We start from the raw sequence: 14,897 nt of genomic DNA, 5'->3' as shown, positions 1-14,897 counted from the left end.
CCCCCTCGCGGTTCACTTTGGGAGCCTACCGTCCTCGCCGTTGCACGTGACAGCCACAGCCACAAGCATGGACATTTCATCCAACCGCTCCCTGAGCTTCGAGGCCAGCCCGAGCCAGGGGGATGTGAGTGCTGATGTGCAGGAGAGAAGAGGGGACGGGGAAGCCCCAGGCCTGTCAGCAGGTCAGCAGCTGTGGCCATGCAGCTTTCCAATACACTCCAACCTCCTTACCTGCGGGCTGCTTGGGCTCGGAACCATGGCTCCTGGTCCTCACAGCCCTGATTTGGACCAGAATCTCAGGTGCTCAGAAGAAAGATCCTATTTAGTGATGACCCAGCTCTATCTGCTGAATGGACATGCAGGTTAAACTTGGGTGCCTCCATCTGGGAAAGCTGAAGATGTGTTGATGCAGTCGATGACCCACACTACTTTTCAACCAGGGTTTCTCTGCCTTCTGCCCGGCAGAGAAAACACACTGCTGCAGGGAAAATCACAGGGAGAGCGCTGTGAGCAGCCCATGCAGGCACCAAATGCATGGCTCACTGTGCTGGGTGAGAAGGGCCTCCTCACACGTTAGGTCCTCCACGAGGCTATGTCAAATGGCCTCCCACATCGTGTCAAGTCTGCCCATGGCCCATCCTCCCCACAGTCCAAAACCACACAGCCCTGGATCTCCAGCTGTTCTGCTGCTGTTTCTGTGGTCTCCCTGATTAACAGCGTTCAGTTCCTGGCCTCTCCCTTTGAGCAGGAAATGGTGAGAGCATGTGGCTCTGGTGTAGCCCACAGGCTGAGATTGTTGTGTTGCAGTACTGATGTAAAATTTGTTAAGAAGAAAGTACCCACACATTGCCGCCATCAACTCCCCAGAAGTTGTGCTCAAGCTAGTGAGTAGGCCTTGTGCTTGTCACAGTTACTGTAACAGCAGTATGTATTTGCACCTGGCGCCATGCAGCCTGCACGTCAACACGTTGTTTTGCATAACTAGAACAGAACATGGAAACAGTATCTTTTTGTTTTTGTTTTTGTTTTTGTTTTTGAGATGGAGTTTCGCTCTTGTCGCCCAGGCTGGAGTGGGATGGCGCAATTTCAGCTCACTGCAGCCTCCATCCCCCAGGTGCAAATTATTCTACTGCCTCAGCCTCCCAAGCAGCTGGAATTACAGGCACCCACCATCACACCCAGCTAATTTTTTGTATTTTTATTTGAGACAGGGTTTTGCCATGTTTGCCAGGATGGTCTCAAACTCCTGGCATCAGGTGATCCACCTGCCTTGGGCCTCCCAAAGTGCTGGGATTACAGGTGTGAGCTACTGCACCTGGCCCAACCAGTATCTTTTTCTCGTGCAGTAAAACAACTTTAGCAAAAGAGGCAACGAATGTTATATTGAGTTTGTACCTCTTTAACTCCACCTCTGATTTCTGTCACCTGGCGGTGGTCCATATGGACAGAATATCTTGTGTTTGCTTTTTATCACTTTTTCACGTGTACATTTTCAAAGTAGTCCACAAAACTGTAGTTTCTAATAGCTTCATGATACACAGGTAGTAGGGGTTCTCTGTATGTTTATAGAGCAGGCTACCACAGTGGAACTGTTTCTGTTTCACCTGACATCCCAATAGGTGCCAGCCACCCCTACATTCCAAGGTGAGATTTCTGACTAGCAGTGACTTTTTCAGGGCCACTTAGAAAAGCTGGTAAGTATCCTTTTCTGCAGGACAGAGTAGACTGGTGCATCTGACTCATCCCTGAAAAACTCTAAATGGCAAGAGACTAGCAGGCTCTCTGTTCTGATGGGGAGGAAGAAGAGGTTTGTTGTTTGCATTGTTCTCTACAGACATACTCAGGGCAAGAAGTATATGCATGCTTACCATGAACCAGAGAGACCTGGCCGGGGTTGTCTCAAATCCTGTCCACACGGCAACTCCAAAAGAAAGATGCCCCTTAAATTTCCATAAAAGACCTAGGGCCGGGTGCGATGGCTCAAGCCTGTAATCCCAGCACTTTGGGAGGCCGAGGCGGGTGGATCACGAGGTCAAGAGATCGAGACCATCCTGGTCAACATGGTGAAACCCCGTCTCTACTAAAAATACAAAAAAAATTAGCTGGGCATGGTGGCGCATGCCTGTAATCCCAGCTACTCAGGAGTCTGAGGCAGGAGAATTGCCTGAACCCAGGAGGCAGAGGTTGCGGTGAGCCAAGATCGCACCATTGCACTCCAGCCTGGGTAACGAGTGAAACTCTGTCTCAAAAAAAAAAAAAAAGACCTTATAATCAGCAAATAATTTCCACAAAATAAAGTGCTAGAATTTGATTGGGTTTAATTGATTATGTAGAACAATTTGGGGGCCATTTGAAATCTTTAAAATAATCTATCTTCCTATTCATTAACATGGTATGTCTCTTCTTTAAGTCTCTTGTACATATCTTAGAATTATTTTTGCTGTTTTCAGTAAAGTGTTCTTGCACACCCTTCATTAGATTTATTCTTAGGTGTTTTATATTTGTTTATGGCTAGTATATACAGATTCTGTTGCTAAAAATCTATGTTGACCTTGTCATCCAGTGAGTGGCCTTGCAAAATTCATTTAAATTATAATAATTTACAGATGATTATTTTTGTATAATCGTGTCCTCTGTGAATGACAGTTTTATTTCTTCCTTTCTTAATCTTTATGCTTTATTTATCTCTTGCCTAATTGCAGTGACCAAGCAACTGCACACACACACACACACAAAAAAAAAAACAGAAAGAAAGAAAAGGGATCCAGATCGTAAAGGAAGAAGTAAAACTATATTTGCACATGACATATTCTTATCTGTGGAAGATTCTAAAGGATCCACACACAAATAAAAACTACTAGAGCTAATAAATTCAGCAAGGTTGCAAGATACAAGATTGGTATCCAAATTATAGTGGCTAGGACCTCCAGCAGAATGCTGACTATAAGTAGTCATAGTGGGTATTCTTGTCTCACTCTCAATCTCAGCGGTGGTGGGTGGGCATGGGGACAGCTGTCAATATTCAGCATGAAGTATGAAAGTTGCAATAGGATTTCTAATGTGCTCATGAACATATATTCTCAAGCTGTTAAAAAGGTTTTTTTAAAAAAATCATGAATGAGGTTAAATTTCTCTCAAATACTTATTCTGCACCTTTTGAAATAATTATATTATTTTTCTCCTTTATTCTTTGGACGTGGTGACTTATGCTAATTGACTGTTGAATGTCAAACCAAACTTACATTCTTGTAATAGAAACTAGTGGGTTACGTACGTGTTTGTGTGTGTATGCAGGTTTATACACATAAACGCAACAATACTTGGACTTACTTATTTAAAATTTAGATTTATCAGAGAGAACATGGCCATAAAATAAAATAAAATAAAATAAAATTTAGATTTAAGCTGGGCACAGTGGCTTACACCGGTTATCCCAGCACTTTGGAAGGCCAAGGTAAGTAGATTGCCTGAGCTCAGGAAACTTGGTCTCTACAAAAAACACAACATTAGCCAGGTGTAGTGGCATACTCCTGTTGTCCCAGCTACTTGGGAGGCTGAGGCAGGAGTATTGCTTGAGCCCAGGAGGTTAGGGCGAAAGTGAGTCATGTTCACGCCACTGCACTCCAGCCTCGGTGTTGAAGCGAGACCCTGTCTCCAAAAATAAAATAAAATAAATAAATAAATAAAATTTAGATTAATTTGCTATTATATTTTCCAGGGTTTTTGCAGTTATGTTCATGACAGACTTTCCTATAATATTCTTATCATTCTGTTCTTGCACTTGAAAGAATGCACATTCTGCAGTTGTGTGCAGGTGTTATGTGTATTTCAATTGGGTCAAGTTTGTTAATCAGGTTGGCCAAATTATCTACATCTTTATTGATATTTTTGTTTGTTTTTCTGTAAATTACTGAGAGAGGCTAAAACCTGCCACTATTATTATGAATTTGTTTATTTCTCCTTTGAGTTGTGTCAGTTTTTCTTTTATGCATTTAGAGGCTGTTATTAGGCTCCTACCCATTTAAAATTGACATTTTCTGGTAGAGTGAACCCTTTGTTATGTGAAATGGCTTTCTCTACCACTCACAATGGTATTTTTTCACTTTTTCCCTTAATTTGAATTTTTTAATGTTCTTACAATGATGTCATGTCTCTTGAATAGAGTTGTTTTAATTGAGTCTATCAATTTTTATCTTTTGTGTATTTCGTGCATTTACATTTATTGTAATTACTGATATAGTTGTGTTCATAAATACCATCTTACTATTTATTTCCATTTGCCTTACCCATTTTACGATTCTTTTTTTTGTTTGTTTGAGACAGAGTTTCGCTCTTGTTACCCAGGCTGGAGTGCAATGGCGCGATCTCGGCTCACCACAACCTCCGCCTCCTGGGTTCAAGCAATTCTCCTGCCTCAGCCTCCCAAGTAGCTGCGACTACAGGCATGCACCACTATGCCCAGCTAATTTTTGTATTTTTAGTAGAGACGGGGTTTCACCATGTTGACCAGGATGGTCTCGATCTCTTGACCTCGTGATCCACCCGCCTCGGCCTCCCAAAGTGCTGGGATTACAGGCGTGAGCCACCGCGCCCCGCCCCATTTTACGATTCTTTTTCTCTCATCTGTTGCCTTCTTTCAGATTATTTTTAAAATTCCATTTCCCCCCACCATTGGTTGCTACTTAAACATTGTTATAATTTCTTTCTTTCTTTCTTTCTTTTTAAGATGGGGTTTCTCCATGATGGCCAGGCTGGTCTTGAACTCCCGACCTCAGGTGATCCACCCACCTCGGCCTCCCAAAGTGCTCGGATTACAGGCGTGAGCCACCATGTCCGGCCTGTTATAATTTCTTTAGTGGTTTCCTCCACAGATTACAACTTGTACACATTATTATAGTCTAATAACAATGTTACCTTTTATTGCTTCCCAGACAATGCCATGATCTCACAATACTGAATCTCTCTTTACCTCCATTCTACTCTTGCATGTATATTATTGATATTACTCATTTTAATTCCACATGTATTTTACACCTAACAAGACACTGTTATTATTGCTCTGTGCAGTCAATATACATTTGTATTCACCCACATATTCGCTCTGTTGTTTTTTATTATTTCCTGCACTTTTATGATTCTATCATAGATAAGTTTTCTTCTACCTGAAGAGTTCCCTTTAATAGTTTTTGTGTATGCACATCTGCTGACAGTAAATTTTCTCAGTTTTTTTTTGTGTGTTTGTTTGTTTGTTTTTGAGAGGGTTTCACTCTGTCACCCAGGCTGGAGTGCAGTGGCATAATCACGGCTCACTGCAGCCTCAACTTCCTGGGCTTAAGCAATCCTCCCACTTCAGCCTCCCAAGTAGCTGGGACTGCAAGCATGCAACACCCTACCTGGCTAATTTTTTTGTATTTTTTGTAGAGAGAAGGTATCAACCCGTTGTCCAGGCTGGTCTTGAACTCCTGAGCTCAAGCAATCTGCCTGCTTTGACCTCCCAAAGGACTGGGATTACAGGCCACCTCACCCAGCCTTTTGCATCGGTTTTTGAATAGAAACAAAGAAACATCTATTTCAATTTTTTTTTTTTTTGAGATGGAGTTTTGCTGTTGTTGCCCAGGCTGGAGTGCAATGGCGCTGTCTCAGCTCACGGCAACCTCCGCCTCCTGGGTTCAAGTGATTCTCCTGCCTCAGCCTCTCCAGTAGCTGGGATTACAGGCATGTGCCACACTGCCTGGCTAATTTTGTATTTGTAGTAGAGACAGTGTTTCTCCATGTTGGTCAGGCTGGTCTTGAACTCCCAACCTCGCGTGATCCGCCAGCCTCAGCCTCCCAAAGTGCTGGGATTACAAGCATGAGCCACCGTGCTCATTGTTAAAGGATATTTTCGCAAATACAGGATTACAGTTTGACACTTTTTCTTTCAGCAACTTCAGAATGGCATTCCATTATCTTCTCACTTCCATGATTTCTGTTGACAAGTGGTTTTCAGTGCTATTGTTTCTCCTTTGAAAGTAATGTGTCAGTAATGTGTGCTGGCTCTCGCCTATCATCCCAGCATCCTTGAGCCCACGAGTTCAAAACAAGCCCAGGCAATAGAGCGAGACTCCCTCTCTACAAAAGAAAAAGAAAGGAGGGAGCGAGGGAGGGAAAGAGAAAAGAAGAAAGATGTCTCTCCTATCCGCCTCTGGCTGCTTTTAATGTTTTCTCCTTGTCTTTCGTTTTCAGCGGTTTAAGTACAATGTGCCTGGGCCGGGCACAGTGGCTCACACCTATAATCCCAGCACTTTGGGAGGCCAAGGTGTGTGGATCATCTGAGGTCAGGAGTTTAAGACCAACCTGGCCAACATGGTGAAACCTTGTCTCTACTAAAAAAATCCAAAAATTAACCAGGTGCAGTGAGTGACACATGCCTGTAGTCCCAGCTACTCAGGAGACTGAGGCAGGAGAATCACTTGAACCCAGGAGGTGGAGGTTGCAGTGAGCTGAGACCGAGTGCCACTGTACTCCAGCCTGGGCGACAGAGTGAGACTCCATCTCAAAAAAAAAAAAAAAAAAAAAAAAAAAAGTATAATATGCCTGGATGCAGTTTTCTTTTTATTTATCCTGCTTGGGGATCATAAAGCTTTATCAGTTTTGGAAAATTCTCAGCCTATATTTATTTAACTGTTATTTCTGCCTCATCTTCTTCTCTTCTTCTTCTAAGACTCCAGTTAATATGTGTTATGTCTGTTCACCACTCCCCACAAGTATCTTATGTTCTTTGCTTTCCATACTCTTTGTTCTTCAGCTTAGAGTTTTTATTCTGTCCTATATTACAGTTCAAAGAATGTTTCTTCTGCTAAGTCTAATTGTAGTTAACCCATAGGCTAGGTAGTTAATTTCTTTTTGTTTGTTTGTTTGTTTTTGGATGGAGTCTCGCTCTGTCGCACAGGCTGGAGTGCGATGGCCCGATCTTGGCTCACTACAACCTCCACCTCCCGGGTTCAAGCGATTCTTCCACCTCAGCCTTCTGAGTAGCTGGGACTACAGGCACTCACCACCATGCCTGGCTAATTTTTATATTTTTAGTAGAGACGGGGTTTCACCATGTTGGCCAGGCTGGTCTTGAACTCCAGACCTCGTGGTCCACCCACCTCGGCCTCCCAAAGTGCTGGGATTACAGGCGTGAGCCATCACACCCACCTGTTAATTTCAATTATTGTATTTTTAAGTTTTAAATTTCCATTTCATTCTTTCTTATAGATTTCAGTTCTTTGATGAAAGTCTCTATTCCATCCATCAAGTCTGTGTCTGATAACACCAATATCTGGGTCATTAGTGGCTCCATTTTGCTGTGTATGCTTCCCCCTCATTCCTGTGTCGTGGTGTGCTTGAGCATTTATTGTTGAATGCTAAACATCATTATAATAAATTATAGTGGCTCCAGGAGACATTATCTGAAAACAATGTCTTTCTCCAGGGAGAGCTTACCATGTTATCTGATAGACAGAACGGGAAGATTTTACCTTAATCCAAGGTAAAAAAAAACTGACTGGAGTCTATGTTGTGGTTTTTAGGAGGCTCCATCTCCACCTCTGGTTTGTCTGCCTGTTTAGAGTGTGGTCCTCCCAGAGCTCCAATTGAGAGTCCGATGTGATTATTAGGCTTCTTTTCCTTGATGGGTCCTAAACTCCAATTTTTATCTCATTAATATGACACTGCCCAACCTGCGGCCTTTCATAGGCTTTCTGCGTAGCTTAACTCAGCAGATGCCTCAAGGGGCAAGTGTTTCTTTTCTGTGTCTTCCTTCCATACGATGTCTTGGACCCTCCAGTTCCAGCTGCCCTGACAACCTCAGTCTCCATTTCTTGTCTCTCTAGCTCTAGACTCTACTGCCTTTGCTGCCTCTTAGCTGCGGCCCTCCGCCCTAATGCTCGGCCTCTTAGTTAAAATCAGCACGCTTCCTGAAGGGAAGGGTAGTTCACAGAGGGCCACCTCACATCTTGTGTTTTCCTTCTTTTGAGATTATGGCCCTTCAAATTCTTGTTAACTGGGAAGCTTTCCAAAAACTTTTTTTAAAAGGTTTACTTTGTTTTATTCAGCTTTTCCAGTTGTTCTTGGCATAAGCATTGGTCTCCCCCTCAAGCAGAAAAAAAAATCTTTTCTCAGAAAAAAGATTCTCAGCAAAGAGTGATTTTATAAGGGGAATGGGATTCAACGATTTTTGGGAAGGCTGGTGAAGCCAACAAGGGAACAGTCACTTGTATCAGTGTGCTATTTTTTGCTATAATGGTGCATAATAACTAATCACAGCATGTGAATGCCATACTGAAGTGAGCACTCATTTCTAATACCTCTGTGGGTTAGCTGGAGGTGGTCTGATCTAGGGTAGGCAACACATTTTTTTTTTTTTGAGACGGAGTTTCTCTCTTGTTGCCCAGGCTGGAGTACAGTGGTGCCTAATCTCAGCTCACCACAACCTCTGCCTGCCAAGTTCAAGCGATTCTCCAGCCTCAGCCTCCTGAGTAGCTGGGATTACAGGTGTGTACCACCATGCCCGGCTAATTTTGTATTCTTTAGTAGAGACGGGGTTTCTCCATGTTGGTCATGCTAGTCTCAAATTCCCAATCTCAGGTGATCCACCCACCTCAGCCTCCCAAAGTCCTGGGATTACAGGCGTGAGCCACCACGCTGGGCCTGGCAACTCACTTTCAAGCTGTGGGTCTGGCTGGGCTTGGCTCTTCATATTTGTGCATTCTGAGCACAGCCTGCAAGGGCAGGTGTTACCCCCAGGGAAAGCTCTTTTCATGGTGAAGGCAGAAGCATAAAAAGGCAATCTGCATTGTACAGACCCATTTCTGTGTCTCTGTTTATGTTATGTCATCCAATATCCCACTGGTCAAAGCAAGTCACATGGCCAAGCTCCAACTCAAGGGACAGGGAAGTAAATGATGTCTTTTTCCTGAGGGGAACTGCAACGCTACAGAGCAATGGACACAGCCACAGGGAGGGGTGAAGAATTCAGGTGGACAATGCAATGAACCTTGCTGATGCTTCCGAGAGCCAGGATCTTCAAGAGCCTGTGCTTGGCTGTGACCATGCAGTCACCAAGGAGGAACCCCGCTGCACAGCTGCTTTTGCCAAACTGACATCCCATGATGACGATGGACTGTCATTTGTACAGCTATTTGCCAGTTATGTTTTTTCTATTTTGCATTGTGGAAATCTTTGCCTAAATTGCTGCAAGAGCCTTGAGCATTCTACTGTCATAATTTCAGAGTCAAAAGAAGAAAACAATAGTTTTTTTTTTTTTTTTTTTTTCTGAGATGGAGTCTTGCTCTGTCGCCTAGGCTAGAGTGCAGTGGCACAATCTCAGCTCACTGCAACCTCCGCTTCACCTGTTCAAGCGATTCTCCTGCCTAAGCCTCCCGAGTAGTTAGGATTACAAGCACCTGCCACTGCACCCAGCAAATTTTTGTATTTTTAGTAGAGATGAGGTTTCACAATCTTGGCCAGGCTAGTCTGGAACTCCTGACCTCGTGATCCACCCACCTCGGCCTCCCAGAATGCTGGGATTATAGGCAGAAGCCACCGTGCCTGGCCGAAAACAGTAATTTTTTAAACCATTTTTCTGCTTTCTAGTCTCACCCGAGTGCCTCACATTTGGCAGAATCAACCTGGAACTTTGCTCGTAAGACTGTCTGGGAAATATAATTTCCAGACTTCCATTTCCAGAAAAATGTAATAAACACCTTCAAAGGGGATGGGGATGGTACTGTGCTAACCCCACTCTGAGACAAACCTGGGTCACAGGAACCATGGGGAAGATAATCTGAGTAGAAGGGGGCCTCGAAGTACTCAAGTACTCGGCTCACAACAGCACCATTCACAGAAAGCCTGGTCTGCCCCTTGGTGACTGCCTTCCCTTACGCCTCTAGATTCTACTAGGCAATCAGAAATCACTGCCAGCTAGTTGGGGAGGGAGGATTGAAAGTAGAAAATGGAGAGGAAACACTGCTACCCGCCCACTGCCGGGAGCCAAATGCAAGCCAGGCCCAGGGTAGGGGGAGGAGTGAAGAGGAAGCTTAAACTTAAAATGAAATCCAAAGTTTACCCTCCTACATGGGATTGGACTTTTTAAATGCTGAACAGAGCCTGTTTTTGTAGCTTGAGGTTACAGGACAAATTTTTGGTTAACTTGGTTAACTGAGAGTAATCCAAAAATCATGTGAATTTTGTGACCCAGAAAGTCATAGAACATGCCCTAGATTTTGTCCCAGGGGCAGGGAGGAGTGACCTGCAGAGCAGGTTTGAATTGGTCAATAGAAAACAAAAATAAAGTAGTTTTCTGCTTACATTCCAAAAGCCTGGCTCTTTCAACATCATGGTATTTTTTGTTGTTGTTGTTTTTGAGATGGAGTCTCTTTTGGTCGCCAGGCTGGAGTGCAGTGGCGTGATCTCGGCTCCCTGCAACCTCCGCCTCCCGGGTTCAAGTGATTCCCCTGCCTCAGCCTCCTGAGTAACTGGGACTACAGGTGCGCGCCACCACCCCAGCTAATTTTTTGTATTTTAGTAGAGACGGGTTTTCACCATGTTGGCCAGGATGGTCTCGATTTCCTGATCTCATGATCCACCCGCCTCCAACTCCCAAAGTGCTGGGATTACAGGCGTGAGCCACCGCGCCCCGCCCTCATCACGGGTCTATTTCTTGGTTGAATTTGGTGTGCCACTATGAAGCCAGATTGTGATGTTTGCCTAGTACGTTTTGTCCTAATACTTAGTATGGAATTATTTGCCCAAATCACCTGCCCCTCTCCACTTGTAGCTTTATTTCAAGAGGTATGTTACTCAAAGTGGAGTGACTGTCAGCGTGGGAGAAATGAGCTAGCCCTCAGAGCTGTGGTAGGTCTTTGTACATCAGCTTGGCAAATCTGCAAAACCACCCAGAAGGAGCCTGCCCAAGGTGTGGACAAGAGTGAAGGGAGGATCCGGGAGGATGTGCCGTTTCTCAGGGCCCCACAGCTAGAAGGATGGAGCTAGAATTTAAATCAGATTCCAGATGTCTAAAAATGTTAGCATCACATATTGCCAGAGAGACCTCAAAAAGCGCAGAGACGCCCTGCAGCGCAGCAACATTCCTGCAGCCTGGGAGGGTCTGCTGGGGGGCCCCAGGCCTGCGAGAGCCGCTCCTGCCAGTGTAGCGCCGGGAGGCTGTGCATTCAACGCATCCTTCCTCCCTTCTCCTTTCAGTACATTCCTCCCTCCCTTCCTCCCTCCGCCCTCCGCTCCTTCCCCTTGACCTTCTTTCCGCCCTCCCCACCCCCGCACCTCTCTCCCTCCCATCCTTCTTTCTGTGTGAATTATTGTTCATCTCCATTGCGTGTGAATTATCTGCTCATCTCCGTTGCTACAGTACCGTCTGGTAAATATCTGCTTGGAACCCCCTGGCTCTTTTTGACAATAGGCTGGCATCAGCGTGCTGACTGACAAACTTCCAGGGGTCTGGACGCTGTGGGGACGGAGCCTGGAGACGGTGTGTGCCCGCTGGGAGGGCCGTGGGAGCGTGACTGGCAGGTCAGGCCAGGCCGCTAGGTGGCGGAGGAGCCGCGCTTGCGGGCTTGGGGCGAGGGCAGAGCGTGATCCGCGGCCTGGGGCGGGCAGCCGGACCGAGCGCCAGCCTCCGGCAGCGCGTCTCCAGCGCTCTCTACTGTTCAATATCTTTACCGCCGCGAGGGGAGCCGCGGAAGAGGATTCTGGCTGTGACCGCAGAGCAGGTATTAAAGGATGGATATGGAGGTGCAAGGCCATAAATTGACAACCGGTATACCTGCCGTTCCAAAACCTTCCTTTGTGCCCCCTCCCAAACACTACCTCTCGCTCCCCACCAAAATAACCAATGACCTTGTTTCTATGGCAAACACTGCTTTTACCGCCTAACCATGCAGCTTTAAACTCTCTCTCTCTCTCTCTCTATATATATATGTAATGTAATAAATTGTTATTATAATAATATAATATGTACAATGTAACAATATTATAATAATGTAATAATGCAATAAATTACATCATTACACATATATGTAATATATATGTAGAAGTTGCAGGAGAAATTTTTGGTTAACTTGTTTAAGAATGATCCAAAAATTATGTAAATTTTGTGACCCAGAAACTCACAGAACATGCCCTAGATTTTATCCCCGGGGCAGGGAGGCGTGACCTGCAGAGTAAGTTCGAATTGGTCAATAGAAAACAAGAATAAAGTAGTTTTCCGCTTACATTCCGTAAGCCTTATTACATATTATATATGTATCATGTAATTTACATTTTTACATATAAATGTCATATATATTATATATTACCCTCAGATATATATGTAATTTATCCATATATATAAGGAATCACAAAGGAAGTATTATTTTGTGTTTAGCTTCCTTCACTCGAAATTATGTTTTAAGAGTCATCCTTCTTGTGTGTATGCAGTTTATTCATGTTCATTGCTGTGTAATACTGCTTGATACTTTGCTCTTTATTCATTCTACTGTTAATGGACTTTGGAATAGTTTTTATTTGAGGCTATCACAAATAACACTGCTTTGAATACTCTTGCATATGTATCTTAGTGCAAATGTGCATGTATTTTGGAGGAGTATTACATTGGAATGGAGTTGATGGTTCATAGGATTTGCATATCTTCAAATTTAGTAGGTAACACTATACTGTTCTCCAAGGTAGATGTGCCAGTTTCCATTTTCACTGGCAATTGGGAGTGTATGAGAATTCCCACTGCTTCAGGTCCTTGTCAATACTTGGTATTGTCAAGCTTTTTAATTTTAGCCATTCTTTTCAGGACATACAGGTATTTCCTTGTGACTTTAATGTACTTCTCTGATGATTAATAAGATTGAACAACTTTGTATGTTAAAGGTCATTTGAATTTCTTCCTTGTGAAGCCCTTGTTCATGAGTCTTGCCTTTTTTTTTTTTTTTTGGTTGGGTTATTTGTGGCTTTCTTATTGATTTGTGGATCTCATTTTGATTATATGTATTGCAATGTTTTTTCCCAGTCTGTTCTTTAAAAACTACTCATGGATTTTTAGATAACCTTACTCCCACTTCCTTTCTTTTGACAGTTTTTAATTTTAATATTATCAAATGAAACCATTTTTCTCTTATATTAATGCTTATTGCAACCTATTTATGAAGTTTTTCCATATGTTAAGATCATGAATATATTCTCCGATACAATTTTTTAGAAGCTTTATTATTTTCCCTTTCAAAGGTAGATCTAGAATCTACTTGATACCCATGATTATATAAGTTATGACATAGAGTTCAAGTTTTTTGTTTTTTTCATAAAGGTATCCAGTTATCCCAGCATCATTTATTGAAAAGGCTTTTTTCCCACTGCTCTGCTGCACTTGCTAGTTAATAAATCAAGGATCCATATATGTTTGGGTCTGTTTCTGGGCTCCTTCTGTTAAGTTGGTCAATTTGCTTACCTTTGTACTAACACCTCCACATCCTAATTACTAATTTATCATAAGCTAATATCTAGTTGAGTAAGTCCTCAATCTGATTCTACTTCTTCAAGAGCATCTTAGTTATTTGGGCACTTTGCATTTCCATATAAATTTTAGAATAAGCTTGCTAAGTCCCTCTTATTCCCCTAAAAAGAAGCCTATTGTGATTTTGATTGGGATTGCATTGAGTTTATAAGACAATTCAGGGGAGAAGTGACATCTTTAAAATACTGGGTTATCTAATCAGTTCACATGGTATATACTTCCATTTATTTATCTCTTCTCTCATTTCCCTAAATAACGTTTCAAGTGTCATGGGCGTCTTTCATTAAATTTTTCCCCAGACATTTGAATTTTTATGCTACCATAAATGGTATTGTTTTAAATTTTTTTATTTTCTAACACTTGCTGGTATACAGAAATAAAATTGGTTTTGCTATTTTTTGGTCATTTATTCAGCAGTCATGCCAAAGTCACTAATTCTAATAACCTATCTCTGGATGCTTTTGAGTTGTCAATATACATAGTTTTGATCTTAGTTCCAATCTTAATATTTTTATTTCAATTTTTTTGCCTTATTACTCATTAGGAATACCAGAGAAGTATTGAGTACAAGTGATCATAGTGGATATCTTTGTCTTATTTCTGTTCTCAGAAACTTTTCCACATTTCATTATTAAGAAAAATATGTACTGTAGTTGTAGCTCCTTGAGATAAACAGTGTTAGGTTTTTTTGCCACTCTCCATTGATTTAACGTATGGTTTTCTAAAAATGGAATATTTTACATATTGTTTCCTAGTAAGATTTTTCACCCAATGAGCTGTAAACACCAAAATCATACTTTAAAAATATTTTTGTTTGGCTTTTTTTTGCTTTAACTTAAAAAATATTTCCTTATTTTTTTATAATCGTTTTATTGAGATATACTTCACATATCATATAATAATTGTTTTATTGAGATGTAATTCACATATAGGATTCATCCATTTAAAATGTATAATTCAATGGTTATTGGAATAGTTTAACCATTTGGATTAAACATTTCCGTTTAATCCCCTCAATTAATTTTTAAATCAACTTAACTTGTATATGCCATCCCTCAGGGACTTTGGTTATTACTGAATTAACTCTGTATATTACATCTTTCCAAACAGCAGGAGCACAGTAGAGTGTTCCACTAATTCTTATCTCCTTTTATTTCCCTCATGATATTTAAATTATTTGCTTTAAATAAATTAAGCTCTTAAAGTTTCTGGTTTTATCTGTGAGCATGATTATTTTTATTTAGAACTGTATATTACTGTTATGTGGTAATATAATTTTATAAATTTATGTGTAATTATGTATTACTAGCATATTTTTGGTTGATTTCCTAGGATTATTTTTCTTAGTATATAT

The sequence above is a fragment of the Aotus nancymaae genome, unplaced genomic scaffold, assembly GCF_030222135.1.
Source record: "Aotus nancymaae isolate 86718 unplaced genomic scaffold, 86718_ANA_hifiasm-v0.15.2.pri h1tg000010l, whole genome shotgun sequence".
NCBI lineage: Eukaryota > Metazoa > Chordata > Mammalia > Primates > Aotidae > Aotus > Aotus nancymaae.
This window is presented reverse-complemented; position numbering follows the sequence as displayed.